Below are 18460 nucleotides of genomic sequence, written 5' to 3' on the forward strand. Positions count from 1 at the left end.
CTTTCATCACAGCAACAAAATAGAACGTGTACAGTTAGACACGTTCACACAGACTACTGTTGTTGTATATCAATTTAAAGGAGGGTCATACATATTCATGAATTTGGCGGAGGGGAGTTTGTTTATATAGATTTTAACCGCGGACAACCAGAGTTTTACAGTTTTCCCTCACTATTTCAGTTTTATTGTGCATTGATTGTCGTCGCTGACAAATGCTTCATATTTAAATTAGTAGTAATGTGTTAGTTGTTAGTGCGGTGTAATGAAACCTCCCCCCTCGCAGCGGTGATTTGGTTCGGTCCGATCTGCAGCTCCGATTCTCTCTTCGTCAGTCAGTCAGTGAGCGCGCATGTGTTTATGTGACTTCTACTACAACAGCATCAAACCTCAAAACAAACGTGCTCTCGCGATTTTAATAAGCGCAAAACTAATTTCTGCACCACTCAAGATCAAATAAAAAAAATACAATATTTATAACATTCACACACAAAAATATACAGAACCTAGTTATAGTTCAGCAGGTGTACAGAATTATTTTAACTACAGTTATGGGACTTAAAAAAAATCTTTAAAAAGATGCACACTGGTTCCTTCATTCATTTGGACTCGTGTAACTTTGTTGTTTGTTGTTGTTTTCCTTTGCAATATTTTGTCAAAGAAACTAATTGATTTATGGTCGTTTTGAGCAATTATCTCTTCATAGTCATTAAAGTTGATTTGACCATGAAAGTTGATAGTTTTGTTGCTGTTGTTTTTACAAATAATAATATAATTATTAATCATTTTTTCTTTACAATTTGTTTTTAAACAAATGTTGTCATATATTCCACCTTTAAGCTTAATCTCTGATCATTTTTGCATATATTGAGCATTTTGTCTATGTACAGTCGTTACAGTTGAGCTTATTTTCATTCTATAGATGCCACTTCACTGTTGTTTGCAATATAAGCGAGTGCAAAACCTTTGGTTAACTTTTCATTAGTCATTAACATAATTCAGATTGATATATCTATTCTAAATCTGGAAATTAGGCTGATTTGTGTTGAAACTTTTACAGTTAGTTTCCCACCCATGAAGTTGCTCTGCAGGTTGTTTCTTACTATGAATAGTGAGATTATAGTGTATGGGGACACTAGTAAAGACGGTGAGCTGGATTTAATGCACAAGACTACAAAATATGGTTCATAGATGAAAAAATTACAGCCTTTGAACAGATTAAACATAGTTGAATTGAACTTTAGTTTGAACTGTGTGAGTGGTACAGAAAGGAAATCGGTTGGAAGTAAATTGCGGATATAACAGACTCACCCTTTGACAAGTCTAAACATGAATGCACATTCAACGGACAAAGAGTTATGTTGGTTCATGACGAGATGATGAGTGTTTTTTTCACAGCCACAGGTGGGTGGAAAACCGGAAGTTGACTTGTTCTCAGGAATTGGCACTCAAGGTGCCTTCCTGCAGGAACCTCATTTCGCTTGAAGTGCCTGATTTATGCTTTGATACACCATCATTGCTCTCAATATTTCCTTAACAAACAAGCTCACCAAGTAGCCTACCTGTTATCATGAGGCTTATCTGAATCTGTTTTCACCGGAATTGTTCTGGAATTGACAGACACCGTGATGTTTGCATGTCTTCAGAGGTGTTGGGATCGTGAGAGAAGCATAGCCGCAATCTGTTGGTGTGGTTGTGCTGAAGATTTGTTCTTGCTTCAAGGCTTGAGTGATCCTCGTTTATCTGTCCTTGCAGAGAAAATTGCTTTTCCAGTCTGAAGAATGTTAGAATGAGAATGTTAGAAGCTTAATTTGTTGTTCTCAGAGAAGCGTGTGTGCCTGAGAGTTTGATTTGTTTTAGAGTGACCATTTTCAACCAAACCAACTAAACTCTATAGAAACAAAATTAATCAAACCAAAATTAGAGAGAATTCTGTCAGCATTTATTCACCCAGTTGTTTGAGTACCTTTTTTTCCCCTATAGAAAACAAAAAGAGACATTTGGAAGACTTTTTTTGAGGTCTTTTTTTTTCTTGCAAATACAGTGAGCAGTAACTGAAGCTTTCGAGCTTGAATGCAAGGATGCAAAAAGATTCTAAATGAAGCCTAATGTAAGTCTTATGATATCTTTGTGTGATGGACAGGGAGTTATTCATTAAACTTCATTAGTTAACGTTCATTAAGTTTGAAAGTATGATTTGTTCAATTAATCTTTTGAATTTGCCTTCATCTGGTTCACAAACCCAATCTAAATGATTCATTCACAAACTGACATATGATATTGATTCAATCATTTGATCACAGTGGTTAACCGCTCACAGGAGATTGAGTTTATCAGTGAATAATGACTTAATATTCTGTATTTTACATAAAATCGATACTTTAGTTGATATGATACTTCTGTATCCTTTTATGAAGACTGAAATTGAAGCTTGTAATTAAATTGTGGTTGCTGGCAAATGCTCTCCATGACCTCCTGGGAATGTTTGTGGAGGTGTGCAAGTCTCATTCACTTTCAGGTTGTATAAACGGGACTGAAGGTTGAGTTGGTTTGATAAGTGTTAAATTGCCATTGAATTTATTTCTCTTCTTGTTGTTTATGAGTTTCTTGACATCTCTCTAAATAAATTATGAGCAGTTTGACAATGTCTGGTGCCGATTTACTGCTGATATGTACATGATATTAGCAAATACAATTGGGATGTAAATATATAAGGGCTCATAAATTAGGATGCCCAGCTGATCTGGGCAAAAACGTGTAAGTTTCAAGGGCAGTGTTGTTTTCTTGAACTGTTGATCATGTCCTTGGGTTTTATGGTATTCAGACTTAGGCCCTGTCCACACGGAGACGCGTTTAGCTGAAACCGGGTCCCAGAGTGGATAAATTTGAAAACGCTGCCCTTGCGTTTTCGTGTGTACAGCGAATCCGTATATTTTCTGAAACAATGATGTGTTCAGCCCACATCTCGCCCCTAATTCAGACACCGCTACATCACATAACAGCAACAAAAACATGAACAAACACTGAACGATTGTCTTTTTATCAACTAACATTAACACAGATAAATAATTGTATTGTTTCATGTTCATTTGTATACCGCACACAAGGTTTATGCGCATAGTCCAAGTCTTCTTGTCTGTTTTTATTGCATCTATTTGGCAGAATTACAGTGCCACATACTGGTCTGGCATGTATACTACATCGTTCTGTGTCAGTTTCTTGGTTTTGTATGGACACAGATATTTCTTGAGACAAGAGGAAAAAAAAAGATTGGATAGGGAAAGCTCTGGCTTCATGTGGATGTAGCCTTATACAATTGGTTTTGTTTGAAGTACTGGGCATTGATCTGCTGTTTCTGATTTTTAAATGGTACCATGGTTAACTAGCTGTTTGTTGGCTAGTTTAGATTAGGCTTTGTCAAAAATATGAGAAGAGTTGTGATAGTCTTGAAAGCATCAAACAAAGAAGTAATGTTTTGAACTGAATGCCATCCAACAAAAGAATGTACGAAGGGAGAGATGATGCTTATCTTAATGGAAGAAAATAATTTCAAAATGCTGAATTATTGGCCTGGATGATATATTGGTCTATATACTGTTCTTACATGTTGTATTTTACTTCATTACACCTTTGAAATAACATCATTAGAGGTGTGTAGTTCACTCAGTGTTTGTTTCTGGTGTCAAAAGCAATGATGACTGTCATTCTTTTGTGAAACACAAAAGGCAGAACGACAACTTTAGTCAACCTTCATTGTCATTGTATGGAAGAAATATGCAATAAAAGGAAATGTCATTAACTTTCTGCCTAACATCTCCTGTAGTGTTCCACAGAAGTCAAACAGGTTTAGAACAACATGAGTAAGTTACGACAGAATCTTTATTTGTGGGTGAACTATTCCTTTGACATCATATCTCAGTCTTTAACTGTACTTTCATTATCATTTACTGTCAGGGAGACTAAAATGTGTTTATTTTTTCTGTATGCCATTTATAAAATGAGACAATATCCATAGATCAAAATAAAGAAATCAGGACTAGCAGCTGGATTCCCCTGAGGCTGTAGCGGTTAACAGTAGCCTAATGTCTTGATTCACAGGTGTGGACTGACATTACTGTGGCTCTAAATCACCCGAAGTTAAACACGCCACTGTAAACACAGTGTGAGAGAAACAGCATTATAACAGCCAATAGCTAATGAATCTATAGAGAGTTTATTTCTCAACAGATCTCAAGAAATATAGCATTACATCACTTACTCACCAATGGATCATCTACAGTGAATGAGTGCCATCTGAATGTGTTTTCAACAGCTGATAAAAAAACATCACAATCATCCAAATAATCCCCAGACTCCAGTCCGTCAAGTAACATCTTATGAACTGAAAAATGCATGTTTGTAAGAAAAAACTTGACTCTGACCAAAATACTGTCCATAATCCATAATAATGCTTCCTTCAGTGAAAAAGTCCATTCCCTGTTGTCCTCTCACTTCAAAATCCACAAACATATTTGTTAAGAACTATTTTGGACTAAAACATTGTGTGATCTGTGCATATTTCTCCTCTGATTCAGACAAGACCACTTTTTCACTGGGAGCAGCTGTGGTTTAATGGTTAGAGAGTCTGACTTGTAACCTGAAGGTCGCAGGTTTGAGTCTTGGTGCTGGCAGGAGTAGGAGGGGGAATTAATGAACAGTGCTCTCTTCCACCCTCAGTACCCATGGCTGAAGTGCCCTTGAGTAAGGCACTGAACCCCCAGTTGTTCCCCGGGCGCTGGAGCAAAATGGCTGCCCACTGCTCTGGGTGTGTTCACAGTATATGTGTGTGTTCCCTACTCACTGCTGTGTGTGTGCACTTTGATGGGTTAAATGCAGAGCACCAATTCCGAGTATGGGTTACCATACTTGGCAAATGTCACGACTTTACTTTAGAAAGCAATATTATGGAAGAGGACTGGTAGTTTAACCTAGAGCCTTGGTTTAAACTTAAAACCAAGGCTCAAGGCTCTACTTTTTTCAAACATGCAGCTTTTGACTTCACAAGATGTTAATTAATGGACTGAAGTTGTGTGGATTACTGTGATGTTTTTACGGCATCCATTTATTTCAAAAGATCCATTGTTGAGAAAGTGATGCAATGCTAAATTTTTCCAAATCTATTCCCATGAAAAAAACTAATTCATCTATAGCCTGGATAGCCTGATGGTACTTTGCTAGAACACCTGTGTAAAAATCATTTTTGGTTAAAAGTAATGACAAAGATTGCAATTACATTCATACATTGTAAGTGTGACTTAAAGGGGTCATATGATGCGATTTCAAGTTGCAGCTTGAGTGTTACAAACTGTTCATAAATAGATAAGATTCCTAAAGTTGCAAAGACTAAAGTCTCATACCCAAAGAGATCTTCTTTATAAAAGTTAAGACTCCTCCACACCCCCTTGAAAAACCCCTCGTTTAAACACGCCCCCACATGTCTATATCACTGTGTGGGAAGTTTTGCATAACACCGCCCAAATGTTCATGCAAAGAAAGAAGGCGTAACTTTGATTCTTGCTGTAGTATTGTTGATGCCGCCGTCATGTTCTGGAGATGCTGTGTGTGCATTTATATCATTTGAACAAATCTTTGAATGACTAATGAAGATTTAATATCACAAACCTTGCAAACTTGTCAGCTGTGAGATCTTGTGAAGTGTGCATTTTTATCCAGCATGATCACGTGTTCTCTGCGTAATGGTCGGTCCCGGGTTAATTGAATGCTTTAAACTTTAAACTCGTGATTTCAAATTCTGCTGCACTTTATGCATTTGCTCACTGTCATATTCATGTAATTTTCTCTGTGTGCTGTATTGAAAATGAGTGTTACCTTGGCTTTATTTGAAAAATATGATTCCCAATGCACACAAATTTCCCAGAATACTGAGTGCCCTGTTGGTTACAGTGTTTACTTAATTAAATTATTATAAATTATTATTATATTATAATATTAAAATTAATTTAATTATATTTGTATTAAATATTTATATATTTGTGAAAAATACTTTGTCATCTAAAGTAAAAGTATGATTATTTTACACATATTTTTTTTAATCCATTGTCAATTGATTTCAAATTTCTTACTTTTTTTATTATTATATCTTTTATAATTATTTAATTAATCTATCGACCCCCCTGCTTTCCAAGATATTGGCATTGGCTGTCAAAAAAACAATATCGGTCGACCATTAAACACAACTCACTGGATAGCTGGCCAATCAGAGCACACCTCACTTTTCAGACAGATGAGCTTTGTAAAAATCTACGCATTTCAGAAAGGCGGGGCATAGAGGAGAAACAATAATGTACAGTATGTGGAAAATAATGTGTTTTGTGAACCTTACACCGCATAAACACATTTCATTACACCAAATACACAAAATAATGTTCTTTTTAGCAACGTCATATGACCCCTTTAAGTGTCCAAATACATTTTTGGGGTCACTGTACAGCATTATAGAATGAGTGCAAAATGACAAATTAAAGGGTTAGTTTTGTATCAACAGGACAATGCTGATGTTTTTGGTTTAGTAAAAAATTAGAGCAGGTGGAAATTGAAGGTCCACAAACATAAGATCACCCAATAATATTCACCATAGAATCTGCGAGACTTATTGTTTGCAAGTTTAGTATTAATTTCATTATTACATAATTGTGTTTATACAATCAACTCAACTGGGCTCAATTGGGCAGATTGTGCAATGTAATGAGCTTTTATTGCATGATTGAACTGTTTGTATGAAATATGAGAGCAGGATAAAACCTCATATTCCACCACAGACCTCCTCAACATTTCTGGACAGTCTAGACATTTTAATTACCCCAGTGTTTCTTTTTTGCCTTGTTTTGTGTCTTGGAATATGAGAAATAGGAGTGCTCTTACTTTCAAACATATGATCTCCACCTGGCAGATGATAAGATGGGCATAAAATCCTATACACTTGCACTGAAGAAGAGTCTGGTTTGTTTGTGTTCTTTTGCAGATAATCAAAATGAAGGAGCCAACACCTGTGAGCAAAGCAACTTGAAGAGAAAGAGGCCAGTGTGAGTGTGTGACTGTATGTGTGTGTGCGCCTATGTATGTGGATGAGCTTTCATAGGCCATGTCTGTCCCCACCAAACAAGAGAGGACAGTATGTGTCCTCCTTCCCACAAAGGAGACATTGGACATTAAAGTGGGGGTAAATATTCAGCTCTTGTGATTTTTCCAATTTTGATTTGCAGCATGTCGTCTTATTGTTTCCACGTGAATCTGTCAATGACAAAAGCAAAAACCTACTTATGGCTGTACTGCATATTTTGTAATATACAGTATATAAAATGTGCATATTTGTGTTTATTGCATTGAATGCATGCATTTAGAATCAGAATGCATTTCAAAATAATGTTTTTATACCTCATTCAATGTCAAATGTGTTTTTCTTTTCCTCCAATTGAAAGCAACGGGTCAAGATGTGTTTCATCGTGTCTGCGAGCTTCTCGGGGTTAAAGAGCTACACTACTTTGGATTGACTTTAGTCAAAAGTAAGGATTGATTCTTTCCAATTGCAGTGTACACTTTTAAAGGTTCCAGAAGGGGGGTTTTGCATTGATGTCATAGCAGAGAATGAATGTTTCAGTGAACAGTTCTTATAAGAACCAATGTTTTCTAATTGTAAAGAACATTTTAATAACCTGTAGAACCTTTTCCATTGTAAAAACCTTTTATGCAATAGAAAGGTTCCATGGATGTTGAAGGTTCTTTATGGAACCATAGATGCGAAAGAACCTTCATATGTGTATCTTAAAGGATGTGTGTATTTTGTGTGTACTGTAAATTGAAATTGTAACCATATTTGAGTTTATTTGTCTTCCACTGAATGGAAATGCTTACAGCTCAAGGCCTTCTGGTCTTTTGCCAATTCAAGCAATGTTTGCACTGCACCTGAATGACATCATCTGCAGAGGGGGGTTAAAGACACAAACATGCTTTTATTCCCAGGGAAATGTTAATTAAACCCATTTAAAATTAATGTAGCATCTGATATTTGTCTTTTGCAATTCCGATCAGGTTCTTTCTACTGATCTTTCTTGTTCTTTCTAAGATGAGTTTGTTCACTCAGTCTCTTTCTTCTCTCCTGTTCAACCTCTCATATATAAAAGCCTCATACCAGCTTCTTCCTCCCTGGAATACCCTTTTATGATTTTGTGTCACCCTCCTCTTGGACAAGAGCATCTTTGTTTTTATTTGTTTGAGGGCTGGTGACCCCTGAGGCTTGGAATCAAGCTTTATTAACTTTGTTAAGCCTGGAATTCACCATGATTCACCACTTCAGCGGGAGAGAGCAATTGATATTGGCTGAGCGTTTAGCAGGGTCACAACCTTCTTGTCATGAACCTCGGATAAAGAGACAGTGAGTCAGAATGAATTTGAGTCATCTAGTAAGGGAGTTAGTGGTGCAAAGTTAGCAATGATAAAGGATGGATAAACAGAACGGAATGTGCTTGTAGAAACTTGCGCTTGTAAAAACAACATAACAACAAAGTGTTAACATACATTTTTGTGTTTATATAGATACTGAAACATACAATATCAGAATTTTGACAGCATCTAAAACTTCATTTGAATTATTTTGAATTGTCATAATCACTAATCATTTGTTGAATAATTAATAATAATAATTGAAAAAAGCTTTTGCTGCTTAATAGTGGTTACGCTACCATTCTGAAGTATATAATTTTTACATTTAAAAACTTTTATTCAGCAAGGATGCATTAAATTGATCAAAAGTAATCAAAATATTGTTACAAGATTTCTGTTTCAAATAAATTCTGTTCTTTTGAACTTTCTATTCATCGAAGAATCCTGAAAAAAAAAAAAAATCCTGAGCAGCAAATCAGCATATTAGAGTATATTAGAACATATTACAAATACTAAAGAGGTCACATTGACAAATCAAATAAATCACATCATGGACCAGTTGGACGAAAAAGGACGTGCTAACACTCTGGGAAATAAAATCCATTTCTTGGTTTTAGCTAAATCTTCTTTAATTTTTCTGTTGTGACATTTATTTAAACCATCTTAATTCCATTCTTGCACAAGCTCCTTTTTAGAAGTGTTTCCATGATTTACTCAAAGTGCTAGAATTCTTTTGCAATCGCAGTCGCTCTGGTATGAGACTGCTAGTTTTTACTGGGGTAAGTTTTGTCTGTGGTTGGGGCTGTTGCATACCGGGGGCCTGCGTTCACCAATGGCTCAACAGGTCTTTTCATTCCAGCCGTCTCCCTAATTGAGGTCATTGTTGGGTAGATTTCATGCATGAATTCATGATGCCATTGTTTGCACGCTGAGAACATTTACGCTTGTTTCCTGTGTGTCCTTTCTGGGCTGTTTTAGACAATGAGCACATCTTTCTGGACTTGGAAGAGAAACTTGCCAAGTACTTCCCTAAGGAATGGAAACAGGACTCAGGGAAGGTGAGCATAGCACGATCCTCCATCATTAACACTATAAAAAAGTACCAAAAAGTATAAACAACTATGGGATTATCATCATGGTAGTACCATGGTGTTCTTTTACATAGCTGTAAATACCATGGTTCATCAATGTGATAGTGTTGTGATTCTTCTCAGTTTCACTATACCATGTCCTGCATGTCCCCTGTGGTAATCAGGGTGGTTACAGTATGATAGTAAAGATAAACACTAGTTGGCCGGTTGGGATGTGGGAGTGACTTCATAATGAGGGGGTTGCCACAGTAACCTAGTCAAGCCTTTCTTTCTCTCAGCAGGGGTCACAGAGGAGGTCAATCCCTCCCCTGCTCTGTCTGAAGGTCCAGTACTATGTTGAGAACGGCAGACTTATCTGGTAAGACACAGGCCAGAGATTCCCGAATGTTTGAAGGGAGGAACCCGCTCATTGGCCTCTTTCCTTCATTAGTTTTAATCCTCCGGGGGGTGTGCCCAGTTTGAGTGGGCTTGTGGTCTTGGTTTTAATGTGGTCTATCTTTGAAAGCTGTTTTCATTAGGAAGAATTTTCCTCCCTCATCTGGGTGTGGTGTAACTGTAAACTGCTCATAATGAAACTCAGCCTAACTTTAGATTTTATTAAATGTGGGAAATGAGTGGAGGATTTTGAACAGACTGAAGATAGTCTTTCAAAGATAGTCTCTTTTTTTAAATTATTTTTTATGTGTCATATTTAGTTGTGCATGATTAGTTGGTTTAGTTTACCTAAAATTAGAAAATGATGGTAGAATTTACTTTATTTTGTTCTATTTTAAAATCTTAAATTAGGTTTGATGTGAGTTCTTAGAAACATTTCATTTAAAAAAATATATATTTTTCTGTTTGATATACAGTACCTTTTAAAAGTTTAGGGGCCGTTTTAATGTTTTTGCCATAAGTCTCATGCTCATCAGGCTGCATTTATTTAGCAGTAATAATGTGAAATATTTTCACACTTTCTATTTTAATATATTTTCAAATGTAATTTATTTCTGTGATGGTAAAGCTAAATTTCAGCATCATTACTCCAGTCTTCAGTGTCACATGATCCTTCAGAAATAAATCTAATATGCTGATTTGCTGCTCAAGAAACATTTCTTATTATTATCAATGCTGAAAACAGTTGTGCTGCCTAATATTTTTGTGGAAACAGTGATACATTTTTTAAGGATTCTTTAATGAATAGAAAGTTCACAAGAACAGGACTTATTTGGAATAGAATTATAAATTCTTGTCAAAAATTTATTTTCATATACTTTTCCTATGTTCTCAGTGAGCGTAAAGCAAGAAAACTGTACTACTATGATCTGCGGGAACGTGTCCTGCGCTCAGAATGCCGACAGCAGGAGGAAGTGTATTTCCAGCTGGCAGGATTCGCCCTGCAGGCCGATCACTCTGACCACCCCTCAGACGGCCAGAGTCAGGGACACGCTGCGTATTTCCAACCCAAAGAATACTTTCCACCCTGGGTAAATCTTCATTAGAGTGTATAAAATACAATGATATACATTTGCATCCAACCAGGCAGTGCTTACTTTGTCTTGAATCATAGTAAGATTAGTTTTAAGTTGAAAAGTCCAGAATTTGTTGTATTTTTGGATGCTTGTATGCTAGTTTTTAACTAACAAGAATTTCTTGGACAACCAGCTTCACCAGAAGGCCATGCTGAATGACTAGTATTTTTTGAAAAGCACCAAACCAGCAAATTCTTTGTGTTTTTTACAGCAGGGGTTTGATTACATTTAAGTCTAATAAAGCATGTTGAGAGCCCACACTCATTTTAATAAATCACACATGACCGTGTCTGCTCTCTTATAGATAATGGCAAAGCGTGGAATTGACTACCTGCTGTGTCATGGGCCCATGGTTCATAAAGAGCTGCGGGGGATGTCCTCACGTGACGCTATCCTGCTCTTTATCAGAGAATCTTGCCGTCTGGAAGATGTCCCAGTCACCTTTTATCGCCTACAGAAGGTCAGAGGTCAAGCACGGTTATCGCATTGTCTTTCTGTAGGTCAAGACATTTTCAGCTGTGGAATGTAGGGAGGTTTTGAAAATATTTTCATCAGTAGTTAAAGGTGAAGTAATTTCTGCACTACTAGTGGCCCCTGATGGAACTGCAGTCTGCTTGATTCAGTCATATTACAACAGAAGCTCAACCAATGCTAGATGGATTTCTAAAGGATCATGTGACACTGAAAATTGTAATGGCTTCTGAAAATTTACTATCACAGGAATTTTAAATTGTTGCAGATATTTTACATTGTAGTTATATTTCAATATCACTGTGTATTTGATCAAATAAATGCAGCCTTGGTGAGCATAAGAAACTTATAAAAAAAACATTCAGTTTTGTGTGTGCATATAATATAAGTTTATTAATATGTAAAATAATTAATATTTTTAATATTAAAATTATTATTTTATATATGCAATATTAGATATATATTAATTTATTATTAAGTGGACTGTATATAAGCCTGTGTCTCTTTCCTGTAGGACAAGAAAGAAGAGAAAGGTTCAGCACTCCTTGGACTCACTCTACGAGGAATGCAAGTGTATCAGGTGTGTGTATCAGAATGCGTGAGGCACAACAAATAGGGAAAACTACTTCTTGTATATAATTTGATGCAGTGCAAAAAACTGGACACAGCAACATCACAACAGTAGTTGTTGCACATCACATGAAATCAACAGCCCTCATGGAAAATGATGGACTTCTGGTTGCTTTTTGCTGCAAAGCATGTGTGAACAGCCTACTTTGTTGTGCAGTCCTTGTGTTTTCTATTTGAGCCGGTGCTAATCAAAATGTCAGATAGACCTGACTGGAATGCATGTATTAGACGGTTCAGTCCATAAACAGGGATTTGGAGTGCATGCCTTTCCCCTGAGCCCTCTGATCTGCCAGTTTAAGCGTCTGGGGTTGGATTAAACTGAGGGCCCTGTGTCTAAGAGATCAAAGACCCAGTGTGGTGAGGCCCTGACCCCAACCTTAAATGGGGCTCCCCTTCTGCATTGATAAAGAACAGGATTTGTATTTTACTCCTTTCTCACACTGCCAAATAAGCTTATATTTCAAACGATCTAACAAATGATTTGTGGAAGTGAGTTTTGTAGTAAGTAGGGTTTGGAGATCTGATTGTCAGTCTGTTTTTAAGAAACTGCTGGAACTGAGGCCCTGTTTACACTAGTGCATTTTTGTTTTAAAATGAAAACAATCCTCGTCTACACTTGCGTTTTCACTGCATTTCAAAAACGATCTCCATCTACACTACACAACAGAAAACGCATGTCACATGACCACTCATGCAGGTACAACAATGAGCATGATGTCAAGGATACGCAGAGCGAATGTTGGCAGCCACGCCATCATTTTCAAAAGTCTCCGTTTTGGTCCGTTTACACTGAAATGCAACCCCAGAGTTTTCGAACTAAAACGGGGTATGCATCATTTTCGAAAGTCTCAGTTTTCGAGGGACGAAAATGCCATAGCAGAGTAAACGACAGGCGTAACTGTAGCAAAAGTTATGCATTTTAAAAAGAAAACACTAGTGTAAATGCAGCCTGAATCATTTTGGTTGGAATGAACCATGTATTATTTCTATTAGAATAACAAATGATAAAATTCTAGAAAAATGTTATGTGTACTTAAGGCACAGTTTTTCTCATATAAATATTAATATTTGATATCTAATATAAATATTATTGTAAACTCAATATAAAATTATTCAAAATCGAAATGCTCTAATTTTTTTATTTTTAAGTAAATAAAAACTTATATTTTTATTGCTTTTATTAAGAACATAGCACCAATTATTTGGATTTCTCAAAAGTAATAAAAGAATCTGTAATGGAATCATAAAGGAACCTGAACCGTTTAGTGAAATCAGAATCTGAGCCATTTCATTTTCTAACGATTCTCACTTGTGAGTTGACCATTTCATGTGACAGAGGCCTTTTTTTCCCTTTATTTTGCAGGAGGTAAACAATGTGCGTGATCTGCTGTATGACTTCCCCTGGTTTCACGTGGGACGACTCACTTTTCTGGTAACATTTAATGTTACTGCTTTTGACATTACCATTTTTACATTCTCCCTCATTCCAAGTCATTTTGGGTTGGTTTATCTGAACTCCATTAAGTGATTTGAATTGTGGTGCTTGATCACCTGCTGACATTAAAAGTTACTTTTTTACAAATACTGAGGTTCTGTTTTCTGTCTTCTCTTCACAGGGGAAGAAGTTTGAGATCCAGCCCGATGGTTTGCCCTCTGCGAGGAAGCTGGTGTACTACACGGGTTCGGCCTTTCGTTCCCGACATCTTCTGCTGCATTTAAGTTCCTGTCACCGACTGTACCTCAGTTTGCAACCTGCACTCAAACACCTGCGGCAGCTTGAGGAGTCAGAGGGTGTTCTGACGCGATACTTCAGATCTACAGGCCCTTCATGCTTGCTTTTGTAGTATGATTATGTTTCCCCCAGATTTTGGCGTTTACATCACTCGTTTCTGACGCGATACTTCAGAAACAGTGATGGAGACATAGATAGTGACCTCTGGCTTCTTGATCGCAATATTTGAATCAAGCATTTTTTCTAAAGGTGCTTTGAAATAATTTGTATTGTGAAAAGCGCTTTACAAGTAAATATAATTTTATAATTGAAAAATAAGGTGACCAGATTTTTTAAATGAAAACTGGGGACATAATAAAATAAGAAATAATAAAATTTATTATAAACATAAAATAGTAAATATTATAACTGTTGTAAATAGCAAATAATTCAAAACAGTATTATAACAAAATTATAACTTAAGAAAACCACCAAAAACTGGGACTGTCCCTGGAAAACAGAGACGTCTGGTCACCCTATTGAAATATACAGTTTATGAATTTTTTTTCATTAATTTTGGTTGAAATAAGACCTGGATGTGTTAAAGTGTTTGTGAGAATCACCCTTTTAGTCCCAGAATTATTGAACCATGTCGGCTGTTTTTGACAAAATATTATTTTCTCCGTCTTCGGATCCAGAGAAGAAGAGGTACCGTGAATCATACATCAGTGATGAGCTAGACCTGGATCAGCCGTGCAGCGAGGGCAGTCCCCGTCTCTCTCGACACTCCACCAGCAGCTCTGGCATTGAGGCGGACACCAGAATCTCCGTAGAGATGGTTTCCATGGAGGAGAAGGAAAAGTCCTTAATCTCTGCTGTCAGTAACTCGCCTCCTCACACACCTTTTGGCATCGACACCGAGCAGCAAAGCTCAGAACCTGATGAAGAATGAGTGGCAGGAGGAAGGTGAGGATCAAACAACTTTAGTCTTTAGTGATATTTAGTATAATACTTTTGCAGTTTGTTTTTTTGTTGTTTTATGTTGCAACAGTGTAAAATGTCCCCAGCTTATCAATTTAACATGGTCTGCTGACAGACAGGCATTGCTGGGATTCCTTGCATATGTAATTCTAGAAAGACGTAGGTGAAGCTGTAGAGGTTGTTTCTGAAGTTATTTAGTCTTTTTGTTCAGCCACTTGACTTGCAAAATGTCACGTTCACACTGACAATAAGACTAAATAATTTTGTCACACATGTTAATTTTTTGACAAGGTTAAGCACAGATTAGCCCATGATGGAGAGTTTGTGATGAAATCTCAATGTAGTTTTGCAGGAGGTGGTGAAGGAGCCCGGGGAGGTCTCTGTGGACGACCCTGTGGATATCTTGCGACTGGCTGAGCTGCTGGAGGGCGTGTCCGTCGACTGTTCCACCATCCAATCAGATACCGAATTTAAAGGTGATGACTCACAAAACAATCCGAATTAGGTGACCTTTCAAACAGTTCTACATCTGACACATCCAGTCTGACAACTGATCTACACTGATCTGTTTCTGATTCATTTGTGATCAAGTCTTTAATTTTTCATTGTTGCATAACGAAAAATAAAGTTACTAAAAGCATGGTAAATGTTTAAATAATGGAGAAAGTGCATGCATACCACTACTGGCAAGATTAATATAATTATATAGAATAATTTATTATGGCGCTGATTATTATTATATATTTTATATTATTATATTAATATATATATTTTAATTGCATGATTGATATATAATATTATTTAGCAGGTTGTCATGCAATTACATGTTTATTTGTTATTAATGTTTTTGAAAGAACTCTAAAACCAAACCGCTCACCAAGGCTGAAGCGGTTCTTTGATGTGCTGCTAAATATTTTTGTGGAAACCTTGACACATGTTTTTTTTTTTTTTTTTTTTAAGATTTTCAAGAAAACTTTTTATTTTTTTGTAATGATATATATCATATCTGTCACTTTATCAGTTTAATTCATCCTTGCTGAATAAAAGTATTAATTTCTTTTCAAAACTTTTGAATGGCAATGTATAAATTGAATGTAAATAGATGGGACCAGAAATCAATGTGTCAGAATATTGTATCTGTTCATTAGGCCTTAAAGCATTAATATCATTAATTTACAATTTTGAAAAACATTAAACAAATATTAAACAATAATTCACCTACAATATATAAAAATAATATAAATCTGATCCTGTTTACTGTAACATCTGTTTCCAGGTCTACAAATGAGTTCAGTTACAGGCAACGCTCAAATGGACCATTGTGATCCAGATAGCATGAAACAGGTTTGCAGTCTCTGTCTTCTTCAGTCTTTGCCTTTTCATTCCTTCATCATGTCACTAATTGCTCTCATCACCCATTACATGTTTCGAATCAGAAGGCTCGTAACCCCGCCGACCGCTACAGTCTGAGCCTGGACGACGTGCGACTGTATTCCCCCCTTCTCCCTCTGGGAACAGCATCGGTTCCAGACACATCCGTCAGCTACACGTTTGGGCTTCCACACTCCCCGTCCAGCCCGTGTCCAGACAGTACTTCATTCTGCGTCCAGCGCTCCACGAACTGCCTATCTCTGGACCTGCTGGACGATAACCAGTTGCTGGAGCTTGTCCTTTAAGAAACTGAGAAGACTGCAGCTTCCTGTTGTCTTGCCATTAAACTGTACCGAAAAATAAAGACAAAACTGAGGCATTAACAGGACACATTTTTATCAGGAATTTCATTAAATTTCAACCAATGTGTTTCAGGACAGTATGAACAAATGTGTGTTTTTTTTTACCAATTTTTTTACAAATCTTCGGCATTTAGAATTTTGTGTTGAACTTTCTACAGAATGTGTTAATGAGTAACCTTAAGAGAAGCAAAGCATTATGCTAACACTGGGCCTTGATAAAATGACTTGATAAAACCATCTCTTCCAAGTAAATTCCACAATAAGGAACAGGAGTCCTCGCCCACAGTGAACCTTCATTGGTCCAAATCCTGTTCTGCATGGCAGAACTGTATATTAAACAACAAAACGAAACATTTTCACATTCTTTGTGGACAGACAAATTACTTGTTGGTTCACATCTACTTAGGACATGTTGTAACATGTTATGCTACAAATATTGTATGGGGAAAGAAACTTTGGACCTTTGAATTTCAGATTTGTTCTAAGATGGCTTGAGAATGTCAAAATTGGAGGAACATTCTCTGAATAACTTTATGAGAACAGATAGAAGCTATCAGAAAATCCACTGAGTGCACAAAAACAAGTCCTGTACTCATACAATAAAATGCCATGCATTCCTTTAAACAAAGATTTTTAACTTGGGAGTTTGTCTGGCTAATCAATATCAGGGTGCTTAATCAATATCAAATACGATACAATAATTCACATTCACTGTCTTTCTCAGTCATGATAAGGTACTAATCATGCACCACATGTTCTCCTGTTTCAACCAATAATTGTGTACAGACAATACTCATGTTCCCAAGTTACAAAGCATGTGCCACAAAAAACATAAACCAGAAAAAAGATCAAATTTCCACTTCCCATATCTAACAACTAACCAAATATACAACACATACATCACAAATACACAATAAAACACAAAAAACGATAAACAAATTTGAACTTTTAAGAACAATAATAACAAAGACTCGTTCGCTGTATATAGATCAGTGTTTGTTTTGTTCTGGATACATGAAGCTCTTTTGATTTCGATAATTACAAAACACTCATCAAGCTCTCAGAGGTTGTGTATGTAATGCTGGGTGTCATTTCTTCATCTATGTATTGTAAACACACATCCTATTAAAAGCATGCTCATATATGTGTTCCTTTCAGTGAAAGGAAAAGCATGAAGAATGAATAGTACGAATAAACATAATGTTTTGAAATTCCATAGTACAATATGTGTATGTGTTATTCATTATTTAGAAATGCAATAAACTGCTAAAAGCAATTAGCATAACCGCAGGGTCAGTGATCAGGTATGATACTGGGTGTAGGTTTGATTTTGGCATTGGACATAACAGCAGACAAGAGACTTTTAGTTGTTTGACCAAAAATTATTGTTAGGGACAATTAGTAATCGCTGGACATTAGTTGGTGACATGTCATAGCATATGAAGGTGTTTTAGAGCCAAAACAACTGAGCGCCTGTGACAATGGGATTTGTGCAAACTTGTAGATTTTACTTACTCGCCCACAAACACAACATTTACACCTTCTAAATCCTTCAATGCAGGTGCACTGAAATCCTATTCTACGAATCACACATTAAGAAACTCATACGCTCACATTTTTTGTTACTAGCTGCAGTGAATATGGGGCAAAACACATTCACACACATGCATAAAAAAATATAATAAGTCACGGACAGATTTTGCGCATTTTTTTTTAAACTCGCAAAGCCTTTTCAGTCAAAATATGTAAATAACGAGTAACGTTAGTAGGCTATATTAATGCAAATGGAGATAAATAACTAAATAAAGATGTTTTAATGACGCGAACAGCTGTATCGATGTTCAAAAGAAGAGTGAGTCGGACCTCCCATTACTAGTCTCCATGCAAAAAGCAACA

At 36.5% G+C, this 18460-nt stretch overlaps 1 pseudogene; it reads left to right on the plus strand.

Moving 5' to 3' along the window:
- The first annotated feature begins 273 nt into the window (after positions 1-273).
- Positions 274-17192, plus strand: LOC109100946 (annotated as a pseudogene).
- Positions 17193-18460: the final 1268 nt, after the last annotated feature.

This window comes from Cyprinus carpio, chromosome A13 (genome assembly GCF_018340385.1).
Source record: "Cyprinus carpio isolate SPL01 chromosome A13, ASM1834038v1, whole genome shotgun sequence".
In the NCBI taxonomy this organism is placed as follows: Eukaryota; Metazoa; Chordata; class Actinopteri; order Cypriniformes; family Cyprinidae; genus Cyprinus; species Cyprinus carpio.